The sequence below is a fragment of the Rhea pennata genome, chromosome 1, assembly GCF_028389875.1.
Source record: "Rhea pennata isolate bPtePen1 chromosome 1, bPtePen1.pri, whole genome shotgun sequence".
NCBI classification, from domain to species: Eukaryota; Metazoa; Chordata; class Aves; order Rheiformes; family Rheidae; genus Rhea; species Rhea pennata.
Window position 1 is genome coordinate 137304544 of NC_084663.1, and position 24331 is coordinate 137328874.

Below are 24331 nucleotides of genomic sequence, written 5' to 3' on the forward strand. Positions count from 1 at the left end.
TCAGCAATTCTTTCTACATTATTGAGTAATACTGCAAGTAGTACACAATCATAAGCTTTGTTATATAGCATTTTCTAATAGCTGTAATATTCTGTTGTCTGCTCTAAGATGAGTAAGAAAAACTAACAACTCCACCCTTTACAGATACCGTAAACAGGCTTTTTAGTCAGCAAATATAACTGCAAGTCATTGTGCTCCAAGGTCCACTGAAAGACTGTAGTGCCATTTGCAGTGCTATTACTGCTTAACATTACAGAAGAGAGAGAAATTGGTTTTGAGCACATTCCTGAAAAGACATGGAACCAGCCCCTTTCCTTCTTTTTGCCAATGAAAAAAGAGCAGCTGCAGTATTTCAATTTGCAGGCTGACACAAGTATTAAACTTGGAGCCTTAAATTGCTGTTTTGAGGGATTTGTCTGGGCTTAGAGCAACAAAAACTTAAAGAGTCATTTTGCACACACTGTCCATGCTTCAGCTTCAGATGATTCAAAACAGCAGTGTGTTTCTGAACAAAGGCTCACATATTTTCCCCCTTTTTATAGCTAGAAAGTAAATTAAAGATACTCAGGAGATTAGAGAATATGGACTAACTGCAATTCAACAAATAATAGCTTGCAAGAGCAAAATCTTCCACTGCTTAAGAACTTACAGCAGTAAACAAAGTGCTTCAGTGCCACTGTTGAGGGCTACAAAAAAAGCTTCAATATGAAATACATCAGGATATAGAATCCACATGTATTCAGGAAATAGCTATAAAAAATTAAGTATTTTAGAATTAACTGAACTAACAGAAGATCCAACTACACTATTTTCCACAGAAGTCAGTAGACTGGCACAAGTTTTTATACCTGCAAAATTTGTCTCCAAGAGATTATTTTCAATCAGTATCATTATCAGGTCTTCAGAGATTCTAGGATCAAAGACTCTTCTCTGCATATCCACATAATAAGCAAATGTTCTTTCTGATGCCTCTCAATCTCAGTCTGTCTCTCAAGTGCACAGACTTTGCTCAGTATAAGCACTATTATGACAATTCCCGAGATTTAAGTTTGTAAGGAACGTGCTACTATATGCAGAGAACCCAAGAACCCCTAGACAAATGTTCTTACGCTCACATGGGCCCAGGAATTAGAGTAAAATAGAAATAATTTTCTTAGATGTCAAGTTTTAATCAATTACCTTAAAAAAAACCCCCATAACTCCAAGCAGATATATCAGCTCAGCAATAAATGCAATTAGTGACAATAATTTCACAGGTGTGCACACATATATGTGGCCTTAACACTGTAGAACAGATAGGTATTAATGAGGAAGACTGGCAATGTTCACATATAAGATAAAGAATAGCCCATCCCAGAAAAAGATAAAAACAGCTGTTTTCTGGATCTGACACTGAAGTCTTCTCTGACTCAAGAAGCTAATCCTGCAGTTAGGATTTCCAAGAAAAGCCAAATGCATGCCACGTTTGATATTTTTCCTTGCCACTCTCAGTGAAGTTGCAGAAGGATTATGGTAACATTAGGCATGTATGAGAGATACATGAAAAGAAATTCTTAAATAAGGTATGAAGTGACACTATTACATGCAAACACTTTCAAATTATTTTTTAAAAAATCTCATCATTGAGATGAGATTATGAAATACAAGATTATCCTCTATTATTTAGTTTCATTCAGTACATACATATCCAGTGACACTTGTGGACACTGTTTAATAGAGTGCTTTAAAACAATACTAATAAAGGTTAAACGTATAATAAGCCACTGTGTCCTCCTGCAATTAAAAGCAAGGAGTATCTCAGCCTGAGAACTGAGTAATCTAAGTTCTTCAAGGAAGAATCACTTTTAGAGTGAGGCTTCATGTTTAATGAAGACCACTGGGTTTTGAGGAGTTTGTTTGTTTGCTTGTTTGTTTTGGAACTGCAGTGTTTAAAGATATTGAATTCTGTTGTACAAGGGACTTCCTACATAGGCCCAACACTTTTTTAAACCAAGCTGTTTTCCGCAGAGCTCATCAAAGCTTGCAAAATCCTACGAAAAGCTGCACACAGCCTCTGAGGCTGCAATTTTTCTAATGTTAAGAACATAAGTTTCCAGGACAGATCCGTCAATTGCAAGATTTTTATTTTTTAATGCATACACTTGCTACTGAAATAGATGCAAACTGATGGGCTCACAAGAAAACATTTGAATTCCTTTGAATTTTGAGAATGGGACTATAGGTCATGTTCTACTTTCTCAGCTGATCAATGTTCATGCAAATGAATAGTCTTAAGGATAGGTCCATCCTATGTTACCAAGTAGCCAATTTGTTCAAAGGGTTATTGGTTCAAAACTGTGTTTTGTACAAGTTTGCAAGTAAACAGTATACTAGGACTTGCAGATCCACGCTGATGTACAAGTCTTCTCACTTGTCTCTTCTGGAAGTAACAAACTTAGTTCTTGACTGCTCTGTAGTAGCAGCATTAGGAAGGAACACCAAAGTTTAAAACTCATGCAAATCATAAAAGAAATCTCCAAATTATTTAAATAGTCTTGCTATTACTGGACAAAGGTACTGAATGGCAGGTATTAAATGAGGGTGAAAACCCTACATGGCAAGAATATCAAAAAGTCATTCACAAATAGTGTAAAACAAATAAACACAAAAAAAGCTTTCTCATTAAGCTTTTTGGTTTTTTTCTGCCTTATTTCCCTCCCCCTCCATGTAACAGCTGATCTTCTGCAAATCAAAATCAGAATGTTGTTTGTCAGGGCATGGTTGAACAGATATATAAAGACTATTGAGGCTTCCGCATATTAAGAGCATAGCATTAATATTAAAAGTATTTAAAAAACACCAAAAAACTGACCAAGTAGTGAAAATACTGTTTACATACCAAAGTTCTGTAACTTTTATTTGCAGTCAATTAAAAAAAAAAAAAAGAAAAAAAAAAAAAGAGCCCATGCTGGGGAAAAAAAGGAACACAAAAATCCATAGGAAATAGAATCACAGAATGGTAAGGTTGGAAGGGACCTCTGGAGATCATCTAGTCCAACCCTCAGTATAGCCCATACGCGGATTAAACCCGCGACCTTGGCATTAGCAACACCACACTCTAATCAACTGAGCTAAACCTGCCCCCCAAACCTCAGTTATTAACCATAATTAGCTCGTATTATGGAAACAAGTTTTCTGTGCTGGAGTATGCTGCCTTCGCACGAACCAGAGTGCATGCTCTGTTAACCTGTTTGGATAGCTCCCAACCAAACAGTAACCTGGCGCACCGCACTCCTGCAGGTCAAGTTCTTTCCCACTACAAAAAGGTTAGTAAACCCTGTGCACCAATGCCAGCCACAGTTCCCATCTGCTACTCCAGCCATCTTATTAGCCAACCTCCCAACAAATCTCAAAACAAAAACAATTACAGTTGTCAAGGGGACCTTAACAGTGATCTCACAAATTTCAACTTTTTGAGAAATAAAAGATGGACTCAGCTATCCAACTCTTTAGAGCAGGGTTCCACACAACATAAAAGGAGGAGGGGAGGAATAAATAATTTCTAACATGAATTAATTCTTATACCTGAGCACAGAAAACAAGATCACAATCATCTGCAAATTTTACAGTACTTAAAACTGAATCAAAAATAGTTTTTAGATCAGGGACACAGGCTTGTAACTATGTACTTGAGCATGAAAGTATGTCACAAAGAACTGGATCTGGTGTTGTGTTGCCGCGGGGCATAGAGTGAAGCTGTACAGAAAAACAGCAGAGGAGAATAGTTACCAGATGGCAACTATAATCCTAGGACATAGCCAGCTATCCCCTCTAGCTATTCCCCTAACATTTTACATACTGATAGGTATATCTACAGTTATCTATAAAATGAGTTGAGACATGAAACTTTATCATTACACATATCCTCAATGTAGTTATTTTTCATGATTTGCTACTATTTTATTTTATTGCATAAGTTGACACAACTCATTTAAAGTACCTGACAGATGAAAATCTTAAGAGTTCAAGCAGAAAGTGAAATAATTACAGAAAAAAAGTCTAACATAAGAATGAATATTCTAAAATACTCAACTCTGAAAGAAATAGTAGGTTACGTGCCAACAAGTTATAAAGTAACTTGAGAACTAACACTTACCATTAAATCCATAATGCAATCAAAATTTGTAAAAACTGTGTGTTAATTAGGGATAGACCATGTCATTCTAGCAAGGTATATTATTGATAGACAAAGACAATAACCTACTGTTCTTTAGTAAAAAGTCTTTTAAAGTTGGCTGTCCCTGAAAATTTTGAAATTCTTTTAACTCAAAGAGAATTACCTTTACAAGCCTTTCAGCACTACATTAAAAAAACATGCACGTCTGTCCTATTTCCGTAAAAGAGGAGGACTACATGGTTAGTACCTAAATAAGCAATCACACATTACAGGAAAAGGCATTTTGGGTAACAATATCCATCACAGATGAAGCTAGAAACCTTTGCAGGAGCTTGAAAGATCTAATTGCATCCTCACATGCTTAGAGTGGTAATGGAATAAACAGGCTTGCTGGATTTCATGTAACTACAGCAAAATACACAGTATATAGTAATTCAGATTCTCAGTCAGCATAAACTATTATCACTCCATTTACTTCCTTCAAGCTGTGATAATTTACATTAATTAAGGATCTGGCCTAGTACTTGTTTCAAGCCTTTTAAGTATCTGATCTGAAGCCCAAGCATTTTCTTAACTAAAGACTGCTTTAGGAAAAACAAACTACTGATGTTTTTTTGAACATAGGAAGAGTTTTTTTAAAAAAAACCCCAAATCTATGAACAGACGCATATACATTCTGCTTTTTACCCTACAATCAGGTATGATAAAGAATAACGATTTATAGGTTTCTGTAATGAGAAGAGTTATGCAGAAAGCCTCGTAGTTTCCTTACAATACCTACTCTCACTAAGCAGCCAGTGGGGCTAAGTATATATAATATATAAAGAAGTATATCCTCTAGTAATAGCACCAGAACTCCGTTCCGTACTGTAGCACTGCTAAGAAGCACTAATGATCTGTGAAAGCACTCTGAATATTGGCATGCAAATGGACACCCTGAGCAATCCACTCCACTTCCAAATCTCCCACATTGTTTACAATCTGAAAAAAATCTTCAGAAAGTAGGCCAGGTTTTCACTCAGCTAAACTTGGCCACAAACACAATCTGTCAGGGATCATCAAAAGCCTCATAAAGGAGCATGGTCTCTTTTATATAGTTGGGTATTCATAAAGCCTGCAAAGAGAACCAGGTACAAGACTTTAAAAACAGCCAAAAGAGCAAGCCATGCAACAATCAAATCTACTTGAGTATAAGCACTCCAGGGAACTGATGTGAAATTTTAAAGTATTCACAAGAGGAAAAAAAAAAATTCTCTTTAGCCTACACTTACTCTGACGGATGCCTAGCGTAACTCAACCAGAAGTGTAGGAATGTGTGTGATACAGATATAGACGTGATACAGACTATAAACTCTTATCTATAAAGGTAAATGGTGCTCTGTTTCTGACATAAAATTTGGACACGGAGTTGGGGGTGTATTCTTTTCTTTGGGTACACCTCGCTCTTTCACATAGTCATCACCCTGGCCAGCTTGCTTCACCCACAAACCTGAATGTTCCAGATGGAAAATAGATGGAACTTGCTCTCTTCACCACAGAGATTTTACACCGAGTTAGGTTTATAATTCTGTAAACATTTAATGGAAAAGTTTTACTGTTACAGTTCCTTATAACAAAGCATTTGTTTTACTACACGCATATGTTAAAATCCATTTAGATAGGACATTAAAAGTAGAAGTGACATAAAAAATACATGATGGCATGTAACAGGCTGGATTATCTGTTTTCTTAAGAAACTTAGGGAGGAGAGGTCACGAATCACTGCCCTAAATGCCATATGAAACTTTTATTCTCCAACTGTCTAGGTGTTGTGGTTCACCTGTTAGCACCCTGTCATATAGCATCTGTAAACTCATCATCTCAAAGACATCTCTGACAATATAAACGCCAAAACTTTTCAAGCAACATTTCCAGTTATCTGAAGGAAAAAGATGGAACAGTATTTTGCTGCAATTAGTGTTTAAGCCATCTCCCTAGCACCATGTAACCTTCTCAATTTTAGAACACGGAAGTTGCATTATTCTTTACCCTGTCTCTGCACCTTTGAACAAATCATAAGATAATGACTTTGCTGATGCTCCTTATGTTTTAAAAGCACATTAGCGGAAAAATGCTTATTCCCACCCTCAATCCAACTGACCTTTCGGATGACTAGGTTTCTTTAGACCTAAAGCTTCAGAGCTCCTCTTCCACACTGTCAATCACGTGTCAGAACTCAAAGCACTGTACTTCCAAAGAAGTCCCTCGGGGAGATCAAAGGCCAAGGCTCTGTTTCTGCAGCAAAGATTAATTCAGACCTAAAACCCCATTTGGACCCTGAAGACATACTCACTTTGCCAAACGTGTTTATTCTTCACTGAGAATGCTGCTGACATATATGCTGGCTTCAGACTATCTAGCCTTTACTGCTGTTACTGTGAACTTATTAAAACTGTTGCCCCTTGTCCTGACAAGGATCATTAGTGAATACTGAAGGTAGCTTGTTAAAAACACAAAAAACAAAACAAAACAAACTCCTACTGTTGAGACTGTAAAGGCAAAGGGTTTGAAGCCGAAAATATGCCCTACAAAGAAACTGTTTACAGATCTTGCTAAATTGCTTGTAATGCTAACGTGTGATACCACATCAGCACATTCAGCTTTCAGAAACACTCTGTTCCCTGAGGAGCGCAGCATCTGTCCCCTGCGCGCTCCGCACCAGCTCCGTGACGCCAGCGCTGCAGAGACACCTTTCCTCCTTCAGCAAAAGGCGATGGCTCGGAGGGACAGCAAAGGAGCAGATTTAGCCTCAAACACAAGGTTACTTGCTGTGAACTCTTCTCCACAGAAGAAGAAAAACAATGAAGAACAACAGGAAAGCAAGTCTTTTTCATGACTAATTCAGCAAAACTACTCTGCACAACAAATACATAACCTTAAAATAAAAAGACAATATGTCTATTCACAAACTTAAAACACTTAAGAGTAACCTTTATTGTATCAAGTGACTTCCTAGATGAATATACGATTAAAACTTAGGGGAAAATGTACACCAAAATAGTAGTCTATATTGCTAGGAAAATATAAACGTTAAATAAACTATTAACTTAAATATTCACTCATATTAAAGAGATGGCTACCAAACTTTTGGTTAAATTCTGACCTATTTGATTTAATCCAAAGTCAAAAAAAAAAAAAAAATAAATAAAAGTATGTCCTACACGAAAAAAGCTTTGGCCACTGCCAAATCTTTCCCAGCCGTTTAATATTTCAGTTCTTCCTTGTGTGTTTGCACTGATGATAACTTAAGAAAATCTTTTATCAGACAGAAGCATTAAGCAATTAGCCACATTTATCTTATTCTTTTCATGCAGTAAGGTCTGCAGAGCAAGTAAGTCCAAATGGTAAAAATGTATTAAATCAGCACACACATAATATATACTGTAGCTGATCAGATCCTCTAAAAAGTGAGGGGGTTTATTACTATTTTTATTATTTCTGTCTAGAGTGCCCTCATTTAAGGATCCCTCCCCTCCTTCTCTAATATATGGCAAATAATATTTATTACCATAAAAATATACTCTAACAATGTCTATTCAACACATACAGGTTTTGCTCCATTCTATACATGCAAACAGTTGTTCCTACAAGCAAAATACAAACTAGTTTATTTGAAATGTCTCAGCTGGAGGGACTAATTCAGTTCAAGTGATCTGAAGGATGTAAGAATAATGGAGTATCCAGACTTCTGTCCTGCAGCTTTTCTAAACATATGAACTCAGCTGTACAAGGCAGCAAAATACAGAGATTTTAGCTTTGCAATTTTTAATAACTCCATAGAATTTAGGACCTCTAATCTGCCACATTCTACTTCACTTAATCTGTATTTCAAGAAACAAAACACTCTGGTCCATCAAGCTCTGAAGGATATGAACTTATGAACAGCTTCAAACACCCCCATGTCTCCTGATGATCAGTGCTGGTTTAAAAAGATAAAAAAGATTCCCTCTCACCTCCATTGCCTCCAAAAACATTATAGTCCTGCTTTTCCACAAAAAAAAAGAGAAAAAAAGAAAACACTCATACAAACAATAATAAGCAAAGTAGCTGTATATAAAAGGATAGGATGGTTTGATACAAAGTGCTGCAAAAGCAGAACATAAATGAATAAAGATAGAAGTATTTTCCTCCTCCAATTTTATATTATTACAGTCATTTTAAATGTTTCTTGTTACTAAAGTATGCGTGAAATTTGGAAGTAGATGCATACTAATTGTCAGTAGACAGTATCCATTTAATTCTGTATTATTGAGTTTGTTGTTTTTCTTCTTTCCTTTCTCCTAAAGTGAGGTTGAATTTTTAGTTATACCTTTTATTAGCAGAGTATTTTACACTCCTCTAAAGAATACTACTGCTCCTGTATTAATGCACTGTGTAATCATGGAAACATACAGTGAAAAGCAAAATTAGACTTTACTTCAAATAAAGTTTCTTTTCATTATTCCTTACATGTATATTACCACACAGTTTCCTGAAAGTAGTCAGTAGTATTCTGCATTTGTACGGGGGATAAAATCCTCATTAATAGACCACAGCTGTTAGTACGCTGGAGAGTAAAACCGAGAATGTACATGATAGCCTGTGTCTCACAAACCTGTGATTTTTTCAATGAATGGAATAAACAGTTTTGAATAAAGGCAGGGGCTCCACAGGTTAAGCTGTACAGGGCTGTAAGCTTATGAAACCCTAAATTAATTCTTTATGATTTTTAAGCATTTTTCTTCTTTTAGTTTTATACAGTTTTTTTTCGTGTATATTTCTATATACTAACAAGAGAAACAAAACAGCTTATAGACTCAAAATAAAATAACATTTAGTGATGAAACTGTTTCATTTCAACGAACCACAGGCAGACAATAATGCTAAATTTTTTAAAAGCTGCACCCACCCTTCACCCCCCCTCCACACACACACTGACTTCAGTATGAAAGGAAAGAGTGAGTTTGTAACAAAGCTGGGATGGATCATGTTAGAGCTGGCAGTGAGGAGTGCTTCAGACTTAATAGAATAAAATAATAATATAATTCTCTTGATAAAAATATTGTGGCTGTCTACACGGAGAGGTCAGCTTATCCAACAAACGTGCATCTATTCCCAAACGGAACTTCATGGAAGTTTCAACCTCATGGATTTTTTTTTCAAGTTGGTGCAGGGGGTGTGAGGGAACAGAACATAAAGGAAATATCAATTCCATTTAACTGTCATCTCCAAAAAATACTAATAAATGCTTATAAACTATCTACTGTAATTCCTACATGAGCCATACTGTCAGTCCTTTTAATTATTCTTTTCACCCCCTATCAGAAAAGCCAGCCAAGCAGCAGAATAGCTGTTCAAAGAGCAACCCTTCCAGGAGAGAGGGCAGCAGTATAATCACAATAGGAGAAGACCATCCCTGTGCATAAGTAGCATCTGCTTCAGTTGAACTCAAGGGTGAATATTTCACAAATCAGAAACTGGAGCATGAGAAAAGCCTTGCTGAAACTGCCATCGCTTTGTCTCCTCTCTTCTGAGTAACTGTTTACTGAACTCCCACCACCACTGCACTTCTGAAATTTTTTGCTTTATGGTGGAGACAGCCTGTACAATTCAAGTCAATAGAGTGGGCACTGGGAAGAGAAAATCTAATATAGACTTGAACGATACGTCTCCCTACAGAGCTATTTTTTTTTTTTTTCTCTCCTCCTCCTTTAAAAAAACAGTAATAATAATAAAAAAAGATGTAGGGTAAGAGCAAGTTTATTGTTCAAGTTGATTTCAGAAAGTAGTGTGCGGAGAACTTCTTAAGCACTGCAAAGCATTTTTCTCTCACTCTGGATCTTCACACAAAGAAAGGGACCTAGTAATTTTAAAATGGAAGAATAGGATTTGTGATCTACACAGAAAAATTATAAAGGGCACAACTGTAAAGCAAACAACAAGGAAAATGATTACATTTTATCTAATAGTACAAATCAAGATTCAGTTTCTCAGAAGCTGTGATGTTCCTTATCATGCCAGCTGCAATTTAGTGCTCAGCTTAAAGCTGCCAGGTAGTTATGGTTCAATAGCACAAATATGTATTTTCAGAAGGAGATAATTCAAAGGACACTGTTCAGTTTATCTTTACTACAGTAAAAGACAATAATAAAAAACACATCATAGTTAAAAATTCCATTTTGTCTTAAGCTGGGACACTTTTCTTTTTCAGTATATTTGAAGAGATTTGAGAAAGACAGCTTCAAATAAACCCATGTGTCTATTTTCCAAACAAAATGTTATGAACCCGTAAAAGTTTACCACATGCTCCTTCTGAAATTCAGTTCAACAAACTTTCTCTTGAACTACAATCTTGAAAGAAAAAAATAAAACTCTTGCTCTTACCACCACAGAAATATAATTTGAGTTCCTATTTCATTTTTCCTTTACAATGCCCACTCTCATCCACTCTTCTAGTATCAGGCTTCTTTCTCTGTAAATCAAACCTACATTTCAATCAGTGATCTAGTATCTTGTTCAAAAAGTGCAGAAACGAAGAGAGAGGGTGACTTCCACTATCATAGCTCTATGGGGGATTATGGGGGAAAATAATTAAAGAGTCTCCTGAAGCCCAAACGCACTTTTACTATTAAGCTATTTCACTGGGAAAAAAACAATTTTATTAATAAGCTTAGGACTACAGCAATTACTATTAATAAGCTAGTAAGCCAAAAACACACATCCACTGTTCTTGTTCCAAACATATGTTCAGAGGCATGGGATTAACGGGCTCTCCTGTCTTGCACTGCTTCACCACATCTCAGTGTCTGAGATTCCCGAGAACCCCCCCTTGGGCTTTCTTTCCATGCACCTGAGTGAGTGGGGCTGTGAGCACTTCTCTTCAAATGCTGCCTAATTTCACTTCAGAACAGCTAAAATCTTGTTTTGCTATACACACTGTGTAGTTACTAAGATTAGGAAATATAAATAACTAAATGGTAGTGGCAAATCATTTCAAGCAAGCCTGACGTCTCTAACTAACATAGCAATCTATCATACAAAGAAAAGCAAAGATGATTCTGAGCATTTTCTTTCACCATCATCTTAACTTTTTATCAGAAGCTCATATTTTACAATATATCAACAACTTTTTGAGCAGTTACTTTTACAGATGCTATATTCTTCAAAAATCTTTGTGATAAAATGAGCTTTTTAGCTTTCCATATCTCTCCCATAGAATCACAGGAAAATGAAAAAGGTGGTGTATGTACTTACACAGCAGAAATAGAGAACATCCTCTGCATGATGGCGAAAACAAGTAGACTGTATTAAACACTTATTATCGAATTCAAGTAACAATTTCACTTCATGACTTGTAAGAAAAAGCAGAACTTTAGAAAACTGAACTCAGTCTAGTCTAAACAAATCCGAATCTAAATCCATTAGGAAAGTTATTTTAGCAGGAAACATAAGCCCTCTGTATCCCCCACTACAAATACTCACTGCTTCCCATCATAATGGTGTTCTGCAATTCTTAGCTCTACCAATTTTACAGAGCTAGGACCAACATTTGCTATAAAAAACAGTCCTTCCCTCAACCTGAGTTTTCCAGAGAACTTGATCTAAAATAACATGAGTCATTTTCAAAAAATCAAGGCTAGGGAAAACATATTTGACTCATAAAAAAAATACTGACAGGTAGATTTTTCAAAAGGCTCTACCTTCAGGCAGGAGGACAGATTGCTTAACCTGTTCAGAACCTTTCTAGCCATTTTTCCATATACTAAATGTTTAGTTATACAATGCTGTTAAAAGTTGCCAAGAAACTCCCACTTCATTTATAAGATCAAGAAATTGAATATTTGTGCTACAGGCATCTTGTAAACTTTTCTTTTTTGTTTGCGTTTTCTTCTGCTCAGAAAATATCCATTCCATAAAACATCTCTGAGTATTTGTTGTCAAAGGAATGCTGGTATATTTTCCTCCTAAATGAACCGATACTCAAGTATTAATGCCTGATGTAGCCCTGTTTTCTAGTTGTTGTTGGGGGGGTTGGGTTTTTTTAATTATTATTATTTCTTTTTCTTTCCTTTTTTTTTTTTTTTTTTTTTTTTTGGTCCCCCTCTCCCAGGCCACTTTATTCATCTAGATAGATGTGAATCTCAATCCCTGCATACTACCTGGAACTACTCTGAGCACTTCTCAAATCTGAGGGAACAATTCCAAAGCAGACACTAAAGTACAGCACATCTATTTTCATAGACCTGCCAACCTAGGGACTAGCCACTCACTCCCAATCTCAGCAAATGCCCCTATGAAACAAAGTATAAACATTTCTGTGCAAGAATCTGTGAAGGGATTCAGCATATCCCAACCCCAGTTTAGGCCTGTAACATCAGCACAATTTCCAATATTGTCCTGATTTCACTTTAGAGCATCTTCTGTATCCATTTAGGCTCTCATCAGCCAGCAGATACTATTTGCGAATTGTCAGGTTTCTCACATCCCAGAGTTCTTGTCCAGATAGTTCCCACTTCTTTCACTTTGCTCCTCCTGTCAGCTGAAGAACTGCATTTGTCTCCTCCTCTCCTAACTTCCCTTTTAAATCTTCTCTAACCACAAGCTAAACTTTACTTCTGCTATTTCTATGTACTCCATTTTCCTCCTCATTTGTTTTCTCTAATCAGGACCTTCCTCTCATCTCCATGCTGTTATTCCATGTATTATGCCACCTTATGTCCCACACCTGCTTCACTTCTGTATTCAAGCTACCCTCCTATAAGACCCTAAAGGAGCTGAAGTCTTTGGCCTCTCAATATGGTTCCCTATGAGCCAAGTATAGCACGTAACAGAAGGGTGGCTGAAGCTTAAAACCAGGATCTGTCAGAAAAGGTACAGCTGTGATCTTCAAATACTTGAAGACCACAGCGTCTCTCCTGCTCCATAAACCCACGTGCCAGGCTAGTGCAAGTCACTGAACAGGATCCCTTGGCACAAGGCAGGTGCACGTGGGAGAAAGGCAAGCACAAGGGTGCTGCAAGCAGAGGGCTGAGGAATTGCTCCTGTAGGCCCCTGAGCTCAAAGAGGCCTTGCTGGAAGGCGCAACCTGTTTCCATGTAATAGGTGCAATTTCTCTTAGTGTGCTGTGGAAATCCATTTTCACCACCCTTCACCATCTATGCTCCACGAGGGAAAGTTCTTTTTGGTCACAAGACACCATACAATGTGGGTGCATCACTGAATATTTAATTGCTAAAGTTATTTTTTTTTATTGGTCACAATCAGTCAGATGTTCACTGGTAAGACAAAATACTCATCTATTACACAAAAGCATTTTTACACATTTGAAGACTTAACGTTCCTTCTCAGTCTTCTCCTCTTCAGACTTACTAACACTAATCTCCTATTATGATCTCCATTTCTAGGTTAATGTCTCCTGGGCTCCAGCTTGTTTCTCTTTTCTTCTGTATTAAAACTGGTCCATGCTTTTCTAAAAACAAGGACTTACCAAAGCTAAACAGAACAAAATAATTACTTGCATGTCTTACCTAAAGATGTGCTTAACCCCTTAGTACCATTTTTACAGTTCACAATTGCATGACATCACCATAGAGACCCTTAATCCAAAGCAGGAATCAAATTTCCATACACCTGTTTTTTAACTTGTCAAGCTATTTTGAATACAGACCTTAGCAGAGCCATGAGTCCCCTTTCCCCACCTCCTCCTGATTTGTACTCATCAGCTCCAAAAACGTAACCTGCCAAGCTGACATTACAGAACCTGAGAGCTCTTGGTGCGACTTTTCTGTCACACCAGCTTCATTATGCATCTGCTCCCTGATACAAATACAGAGTACTTAACACTCCACTTCATTTGAGGTCTTTGGCACGGACTTAGTATTTTCACTGCATTCACAAAGATCCATTTCCTCCATATCAAAAAACTCATTTAGTTTGTTCCAAAAGCCCATAAGTCGTTTACCTTAAGATGCAATTAATATGCAAACGTGTTATTATCACCACAGCATGCAGCTTGTCCCCAACAGTTCAGAGAGACTAAACATGATAAAAAGACCTAATAAATACGAAATGGGGAAACAGGGTATTTGACTGAAGAGTGCTCCCACACTACGCACAAGCAGTCTTTGGGGATTCTGTTACGCTGTTCATCCTGACCTCCTAGTCTTCTCCCTTGTTCCCCACTGGCCCACCAAAAAGACAACGCTCCTAATGGCAACTGTGACTTTCCCAGCTGTAACATAACCATCAAATCATGTAGCTTAGAGAAGTAACTCCTTTTAAACAGCAGAAGTCATTATTTAAATACAACATGAAGTGATTTACAGCTCAGTGTATTACTAGAAGTGTCAGTCACTTATAGTGTCAATTGCCTCATTCAGTCCTTCAAAACAGACTTTAAATTAGCTGTAACAGCAACAGTCACTACCATCACTCCATTATATACCTGCCTTTGCTTAAAAGGCTCCTTGAAAAAAAAGAAATTTAAACAGATTTGTATTTTATTTTATTTTATTAGAAGTTTTTCTGGTTCAGTTTGGGTTTCAGATACATTATCAACTACAAAAGAACCATGAATATATTTATCTACATCTATCATAGCTTCAAGCTGTGGTTAGATGGTTGCAGTTAATCTGAATGAGCAGGATTTTAAAGTGCATCAGCTTAACAGTCATCCCTCTGGTTATGTTATCATAAGAAGCCTTTATTTTATTTATTTGTAGGACTTCATATGCAAGAAGGCTTCCTACTGTTTTGCAGGTCTTTGCTGGATTCACACTGCTTGAATATGAATTCAATTTTGTGAAATACACCAGAACTGTAATAACTGAAAGCTTAATACTCAAAAGTCAAACAATGTATGAGAGTATTTATTTACCCCTTGTAATTATTGCTATGGAAGTGCTCTCCATGAAGTTAGGTAATGTGGCTAGCTGCCACTGAGTGCCAAGCAGAAAACCTGTGTGCTGTTTTCTGACTTGCCCAGCAAGCCTGCAAAGTGTCCTTCAGCAAATCCCCTCCTGTTTCAGACTCTGTGAAACACAGGTAACATGCTTCCTTCCTTCCTTCCCTGCTAAATAAGGCCAAGAGCAATGATGCACACTGCTCAAAGGTGACACAGTCACTGGGAAAACTCACACTTATTTCAGCAAGCTAGAATTTTACCCTCAGAGAATTCAGAAAATATTTATTCATAATTACTGAATTTACCAAAAAACAGATTTTGTATTTGTTGATAAATGGACTGAAGAGGGTTTTTTTAATATGGCCAAATGACACAAGAATGGCAACTGATTTCAGCCATTACGTACATTCAATACATTTTCTCTGAATGTCTCTAATGCAAAATGAAATTAAAGCCAAAAGGTCAGGATGCCAAAAGAGACAAAAATCTCAATAGACATTTTTCTGTTCTATTTTCCTTCTTGTAACTAGACAAAAAATGATACTTGTTGTATTAAGGGAAGATAAAATTTGTCCCTATCTAGAGGATGGGATCGTCTCTCCACACAACACACAGCAGGGTCCTTTAAACTTCCTGGAGAAGATGTCCAGGCACTTCAGGTGACTATTCCACACACAGATAATAGGCAGCAGACACAACCAAGAAAGATTTGAAGGCCAGAAGAGTCAGATGGGGACAGTCTGAGCACAGCTGGATGGAGGGTCTCTGGGCTATGAGGAGATGATGAACTCACCGGAGCATGACCCAAAAGACTCTCAGTGTCTGAAAGCTAAGCCAGCACTGGGACCTTGTATCATCAACCAAAGAGTTCAGCCTCTATACTCATTCACCAGGTATATGGAGGGTTACATGATCACGACAACCAGATGCCAGCTTCAACATTAGGTTTTTCCATTTTGCTGAGCAAGTTGTCTTTGTGGAAATTAGGCATGTGATAAGTACTTTCAAACAAGCAAACTGAGAGGTTCTTTCAGGTTTCAGGCTCTCTTATTTTTAAACATTACTTAGATCAAAAAAGTCACTGACATAGTATTTTTCATTTATAGCATTCCAGTCATTCAGAAATACCTATGTAAATATTGCCAAACTTTTTAAAAACTAAATTGTATCCCATATCAAGGTTAAATCATGAAAAAGAACTCTATACATGCAAATAAAAGTACTTTAGGCTCTTATCACAGAAAAAAACAGTCAGAGAAATGCTATTAAAGAAGTAGCCTAACAAACAAGAAGGCATATTATATTTATCAGTAATAAAATACTGACTATTTTACAAGGAGTAAGTAGATCTCAGGGCATGTTTTTAGCTTCTTGAAGCTAATACCCTGGAAGTAGCAATAAGGACAGGTCACTTCATACTCTGAAATCTATTTCATGCTGTAAGCCAAAGAAGAGAGGCAAAAGGCAGAGGCTATTGCAAGAAATATAACAGAGTGTTCTCTTAATGTGGAACTTTGTTATACTTCCTAAGGGGGGGGGGGGGGGGGGGAAGAGAGAGAGAGAGAGAAAAAACATCACTGAAGATGTTCATGGGACAGATGAAGAAGAAATTATTTCATCACCTAAAAGCCTATGGTAAAAGGTTGCATAATACACAAGAAGAATTGGAACTGCTGAGTTGGCTCAATTTTTTTTAAGGAAGATTCATGATGAAAGTGAAAGGCAATGCTTAACTAGAAGGATCAACTGAGCAGAAGAGGCAGAGAACTTCATCAAAATGCCACTTTTCTTCCCTCCAGCAATTAACAACACTGAAACAAATCATCTTCAACGCTTACAAAGTAAATGCTCAATGAATGCTATCTCATGTTTACTAAGAACAGAAAAAACTAAACTAACCAATAGGATATTTGAATCATTACTCCTTTTTATTAATGCAGTGGGAGAAAAAAAGTTACAAAAACCCTTGGGATGTTGAGAGTGTAATGAATTAAGGAGAGTGACCCGTACCTTAAAAAAAAAAAAAAAAAAAGAAAGAAAAGAAAAAAAAAGAAAGAAAAAAAGAAAAAGTTTGAAATTATCAACTATAGTATTAAAAAAATCTAACTCAAGAAATATTAAACCAAAAGGGATTTGTACTAGTCATCAACTTGAAAAAAAAGTTTTCCTGGTGCTTTACCCAATTTTGCTAAACTTATAAAAGTCATGCTCAACTGAGCACATAATTATTATAAGTAGTTTCCTTATCAACAAGCCCTTTTGTTACATATAAAAATTGTAAGCTCAGAAGTATTTATAGGGAAAAGCAAGAGGCCAAAATAGAAACCTATGGCTTGTATGGCTTGGCTAAGAACATTATGAGGTTTTGTAGAAAAACGCAAAACACAAAAAGAAATCACTAAAATGGTGATACAATACTAAGTGACAAAGCTACAAAAACAACATAGAAAATACAAATGCACAATTAGTACCTTTCTACATTTAGCTGATGTATTTTTCACTTCAGCACTAGCTGTGAAGATACTGAATCTCCATTTATTAAAATTTATAGTTTAAAAAAATCAGTACAAAACAGTTTTTAAAAAGCTAGTAAAGAAGAATACAATATAGATTTATGGAAATATTTTATTTCAATCTAATCCCAAATAATTTTTGGAAGATCAAAAAATTTGATTGAAGATAGCTCTGCAGTGGTGATTACCAACATGTCACTTTCAGGTGACTGTATTCTTGGACATCCCATACTCTTCACAGTTTTTACCACATTGCTTGAAAAACGCTATACCAAGCCATGTAATGATACAGAAACATGTAAGACATAACAAAGCCAGCAGATTTAGTGATATGGTTCACTGAAGTCAATAATCTGAATTTCAAGAAACAACATGGCTTTAGTAAAGAGCCATAAGTTTGGGGGGGGGGGAGAGAAAAAAGAAACCACCCGCACTTAGCGATTGATGAAGTTCTATCTGAGAAACTCTGAATTGTGACTCAGAGGTCATGAGCACTAAATAAACTCCCTATGAAAAGCTTCAGGGAAACAAGTAAAATGAATCTCCAATCTATACACTAGAACATTACAGAGACGTCTGTTGTTGGCACAGATCCCCCAAGTCAGAGAGTAACACCCAATTTGGGGGCCCACAAATTGAACAGGGTTCAGAAAAGAGCCAAGAGAACAACTGAAAAGCAGGGTTTTCAATGAGCACATCAAAGAACATAAGATAGTTAGCCTGTCAGAAAGGTGGCTAGGAGGTGACTTAATACAAATTGAGAATAAAGAGCTCTTTAAATCAAGAGTTATAGCCTTGCTGTTTCAAACTGAAAAGGTCTCTATATTAAAAAAAAAAAAAAAAAAAAAAAAAAGTGAAATTCATCACCTACTGCACCTACTGGAAGGGCTCAGAAGAGGAAAAATAAAGGCAAAAAGGCAATTCCGTTTTTCAAGAGAAATATTTAGAACATGAAATAGCAAAAGGAATTGAAAAAGCACTAACAGGGACTTTCTCTTTCTCTCCGACCTGTGCTATAACTGACCAAAAGAGCCAAGATGACAGCTATATCAAGTGAAAGAACAGCTCTGTTAGTTAACCCAGTGAGTTAGTGACATGAGTTACATGAGTAATACATAATACATGAGTTAGTTAACCCAGTGAAGTTATCAAAAGAAAAACCCAGGCTGTCAGCAATCACACAGTATAAATAAAGATGATATGCAAATATATTGATGACAACAACAGTTGAAACAGTACTTACACAATTGGTTGCATATTAAGGCAATTTTTGAGAAGTCAGCTAAAAGAACGTACAGAAACCAATGGCAATACAGTTTTGTTCCTGAAGGCATTACGCCAGCTGTGATTCTCTTCACAACCCTTTGAGATGCATATTTAAATGAATATTTGTATTTTTTTTCCTCTGGAAATTATATTTAGCAAGAAATGGCAGATGTTATCGTTTCTCCAGATGCAGATTTGTGGCACAAATTAGAATTTAACATTAAACATGCCCAGCCTCACTCTGCTCCTTGTCAGTCACATGTTTAATCAAGGCCTGTGAGCAGAGATGGCTGCTGGCACTTATTTCAGACCTTACAGATAAAGTATTGGACCTGACTCTTACAAATAGATGACACAAGCATGTGCACATGGCACTGAGACCTGTGCCACGTGGCATGAGCCTGTGTCCACAAAACAGCTTTGTAAATCAGTCAGTTAGATTTACATGAAAGCAACCAGATGTTTTAAGCAGAAGGTGTCCTACCAGGAGGGAGGGGAACCAACATACTTAGAAGCTAAGTGCCTTCTATTCGTAATTATTTTGGTGCTGAGAAAGGCCTACCAACGCCAAACCAAGCAAGCAAGCCTAGTCTCTTAAATCAGTGCTGTCATCTACATTAACAGACAGCAGGTATTAAAGCTGGTGATGCACCTGAGTGGACCTCTGTATTCCTGCCTGTAGGAAGCCTCTGGCTTGGTATGCCTACAAAAGCTGTCTGCCCCATAGCAAGGGCCCTTAAAGTTTTTGAGGCAGAAGCCTTGAGTCATAAGCCATCAGCTCAAGGATAAATAGGATGTACGGTGTCAGTTAAGCCAGGCACAGCAAAATTGCTACCATATTTGAGTAAAATGCATTTTAGTAATAAGCCAATAATAATCCTGGGAAGGGGAAAAAGTCAAAGTTTTCTCTCTGCCTCAGAATCAAGGCTGCCCTCCAAACAATGCGGAGGCACAACCAGTCTGAATTCAAGCAGGGGATGAGGCCAGAGTGCAGAATGCAGTGTGGCACAGGCTGCATGTCCTTTCACACTTCAGCATGGAGATCACTCACCTGCCATTACAGCAAACATGCAGAACACCCATCAGGAAATAAAGCTTTCACAATTGCACTGGGGGGAGGGGAGAAGAAACTTTCTGCTTAAAAATGACAAAAACACCCAAAGCTACAGATGGGTCACTGTTAGTAATGATCTGCACGCACTACTAGCAGTGCACCACTGAAACATGCACTATCAGAATGGGAAGCACCACCAAACAAAGGAGGACAAGAAAATCACAGAGGAAGAACCGGATGACCTTGAAAACATGAATAAAAGAAATGCGGTGAAATTCAATTGCATAAAGTGGAAACTTGCACAACATCAGATACATAGAACATATTAAAATAAAATGTAATTTGGAGAATATAACCTTAAAATTCTGTAATGTGTTCATCCATAATAATAAAAAAAATAGAGCAAACACGCGAGAGAGAGAGAAAAAAGGAGAAAAAAGCTCTGCCTACTAGTTAATCACAGGACTGAATTATGAGACATCAATGTTATGTAGCCATGAAAACAGAATCAGTCCTGTGATGCAGCAGAAGTGTATAGTAGAGATAAGCATTCGTGCCACCTTACAAATAAGCAAGCATGATAAAACCTCATCTAAAATATTTTGTAATTCCTGGTAACTCTTAAGAAAAATAATGGAAAAGGTGCAGAAATCCTAATGAAACTGCCATTGAGACAAGTCCAGTTATCATGAAACAGCTATGATTTGTCACTCTAGGTCTCTGCTTCTGTCCTTCAAAATCTCAGTCTGCCTTCTGACATTGCCCCATGCTTTTCTGCTAGAAACTCATAATTTTTATGCACAAAAGGTCTATGTTCACAAAACCAAGGTTAGTCAAGCTTTTTACTTCAGTGCCCTCCAGACAGCGACCTTTATTTTGTGAGACTGCTCTGAAACATGATCTCAAGGAGGAGCTTACAATAACACTGTTAACAGTCTCCTAGTTCTACACAGTCAGAGTCACAGGAGTTGCATATGCTCTTCTGCTATCACTTAGGAGTGGTTGCTATTGCCAGCATTTATGGGTGCACTACAGCATTCCTCCTTAAGACCACTCTTAAAAAAAATCACTGTGAGGACAGCCAAGCCCTGGAACAAGTTGCCCAGAGTCGTATATTGAAACAGACCCCAGAGCAACTCAAATTCAATACTACCCCTGCTTGGAGCAGGAGGTTGGGCTAGAGACCTCCCAATCACAGAATCAGAGTAGTTGAGGTTGGAGGAACCTCTGGAGATCATCTAGTCCAACACCTCTGCTTAAGCAGGGTCACCTAGAGCACACGGCACAGGATCGCATCCAGGTGGGTTTTGAATATCTCCAGAGAAGACAACTCCACAAGCAAGGACAACCTGTTCCAGTGCTCTGTCACCCTCACAGTAAAGAAATTCCTCCTCATATTCAGGCAGAACTTCCTGTGCTTCAGTTCATGCTCGTGGCCTCATCTTGTCGCTTGGCACCACTGAGAAGAGTCCAGCCCCATAGCCTTGACATCCCCCTTTAAGGTATTTGTAGATGCTGATAAGATCCCCTCTCAGCTGTCTGTTCTCCAGGCTAAATAGGCCCAGCTCGTGCAGCCTTTCCTCACAGGGGAGATGCTCCAGTCCTCTGATCATCTTCATAGCCCCAAGGTCCTGACCAACCTGAATACTTCTATGACTGCTCATTTCAATCAATTTATTCCCTCCTCATGACAGCAAAACATAAATTTTATACAAAAACTGGCTGCAGTAGAAGGCATAAGTGCCTTTGCAAGTTTCTCTTGCTCAAATAACAATTTTAGATGCTCATACTAAAAGCACTGTCACTTCTGGCAACACATTACATATTTATTCTTTTCTGGAACTTTTGCTGGAGAGTAGTTTCACAGAGAACACCACTGAAGTGAAAAGCAACACACTTATCTTTCTATTTCTGTACCAAACTGCTACCCAGCCTTGTGCTCCACAAACTATCAAGCAGCTGCTGCACCAACTCCTTTGGTCTTATATGGCAAAAAGTCCAGCCAGCAGGTAACTGGAATTGTTTTCTTAAGGACCATGCAGTTTCACCATGTTTCCTCTCATCTCTTCTCCTCTCCTGCATTCCCCACATTTCTCCACCTTTTCCACAGATCTGGTTCTTGTCATTTCCTGTTTCACTGGCTCTTCAGAAAATCTCAAGTGAACAGTAATATCGCTACTATGTTCCCTTAAAGAGTACCCAACACTGACACCCAACACTGAGTAACTGCTGTATTTCAGAATGAAGGGTTTGTTATAAAGAAAAGGTTTGTAAAACAGAAAGCAGCAATAAAAGCTCAAGCCCCCAATTACATGATGTGATTTTAATATTAAAAAAAAAAATCCACAAATAAACAGTTTCAAGAACTGTTTGGTTAGTCAAAAGGCTAGTAAAAGAATGAGGAGAGATAAAATTATCCCCAGTATAATTTTATATCCAGTTCACTAAGTATATTGCATGCCTTATGCTCTTTCAGGTGGAAGTCACCTTTCTACAAACCTCTGGAAGCAGAGTGTGAGTGAAACTACAAACTGAGACTCATCCTGTCTTATTTCATGATTTTGTCTGAATCAGTATCTCTCTGACGCCACTGAAAGTAAAGACTGACTGTCTGGGGAACATATCACACGTGCCTGAAGGAGCGCTGTATGAACAAAGAGGCTGGGATTCATCTTGCCTAAATGAATTGCCTGGACTCCCTTTGCAATAAAAGAAGGAATGCAACGGGCACTGGACATGCAGAGAGAACAAATCATCCTTTACAAGCACCTCACTCATCTGATTACTGAGCAAGCTCAGACTAGATACTTAATTTGTGTCTGTTCTCAGTGTGCATCTAAAACACTTGAGCTCCAAGAAAGGATATGCTTTGGTAACAAGACTATTTGAGTAGGTGGACAAAGATGAGGAAAATCGTCCTGGCTGCACGTATTGCGAGGCCCTGTATCTGTGCAGGGTAATAGCAACCAAGAGACCTCAGCAGCAGGGGTGCTACAGCCCACACAAAGCCAAGGGAACACAACAGCTTTGGTGTTCAGGTCTCGGGAGTCTGGACGGCACCTTGTTAAGCTCTGGCAAGAGCCATTACACCACTTCTGGACATGAGTTGCAGCATTATTAGCACCTGGCAATCCTGCTGGTGTACACGATGCTCCAGAGTCTATTCATCTCATAATTAAGTTCTCCTAAGTACTCTTGAGTTAATTTGGAAGAGCACATGCACATGATGAGAAAAAGAGACAGAATGATTTAGAAGGGTAAACACAGGAGTATCATTTAAAAGTCAAACCATTCTACAATCACAATAGTAGTAATCTTAAAATAGTATCAGGTATTTTCTTAGTATTTAACTCAGCAGTGTGGGACTTCGTGACACACCGAAATACAGTGCAGTGAATAAGAATCCATTATAATTCATGTGTTTTATAGCATTTAGAGTGAACTTGCCACAACATGGACACCTAAAACGGGGGGCAGGGAATGGGGAAATCATTATATTCAAAGTGAATGTAAAACTACTTTTGATATTCAAGCAGGGATAAATCCAATAAATGAAGTTCAGTACAAATGACAGTAAGATTGAATAACAGAGTTCCTCATCATTTCAAAGAATAAAATAACTTGCATATTTACATACGATAGACTTTGGTTTCAAACACTTCATTTTTTCAGGGAAGCAACCCACGTTGCCAATAAAAAGTCAAGCTTGGTAAGGTGACTTCCCTTGACATCATTAACAGAAGAAATACATGCAGTAGAACCAAAGAGTGGGGGCAGGGAGAAACAAGATTAAAATTCAATCCCATCCATCTTCTTATTTCAGATTATTTTGCTGCTTAGTTGAAGTTGCAGGACCTTACTGCTTTGGTCACACAGAACAGTCACGGCATATATTTTCAGAATTTTGAAGGAAAACATAAAGGTCAGGCACTTCAGGATCTGGAAATTTTTCCATATCTAACAAGCTTGTTTTCTTCCTACTTTTAACTACAATATTAGTCATAAAGCATGAAACACTACAATAATTGGGAAAAAAACAATATATGCATATACTAAGTCATCAGATACAGATTTTTTTTAAAGTTAGGAAAGAGAATTTTGAATTGGTTAGATGAATATCTAATCTTTAAATGCTGAAATTCAGTTCTCAAATGCTGTATTAGAACTTCTCTGTCTGAGCATGAACATTTACGAACACCTGCATGGGGCCTTCAGTCATTTCCGTTACCTCAGAAATTCAAACAGAATTTGCTCAGTAAAACAAACAAAGTTATGATTCTGGAAACATATCCCATCTTATAAATTCTGCATAGAGAAAACATATCTAGCTTTGAATGTTGACAAGACTAAAATACATGTGCTTCCATGTCCCAAGAGCTGGTTCATTCATTCTTTAATTCTAATGGTTAAGAGTTGCACAT

The 24331-nt window shown here is 37.5% G+C and overlaps 1 protein-coding gene across 1 annotated transcript in view; it reads right to left on the reverse strand.

Annotated features, from left to right (window-relative positions):
- Nucleotides 1-24331, reverse strand: part of FRMPD4 (FERM and PDZ domain containing 4) — a 305963-nt gene that overhangs the window by 215420 nt on the left and 66212 nt on the right.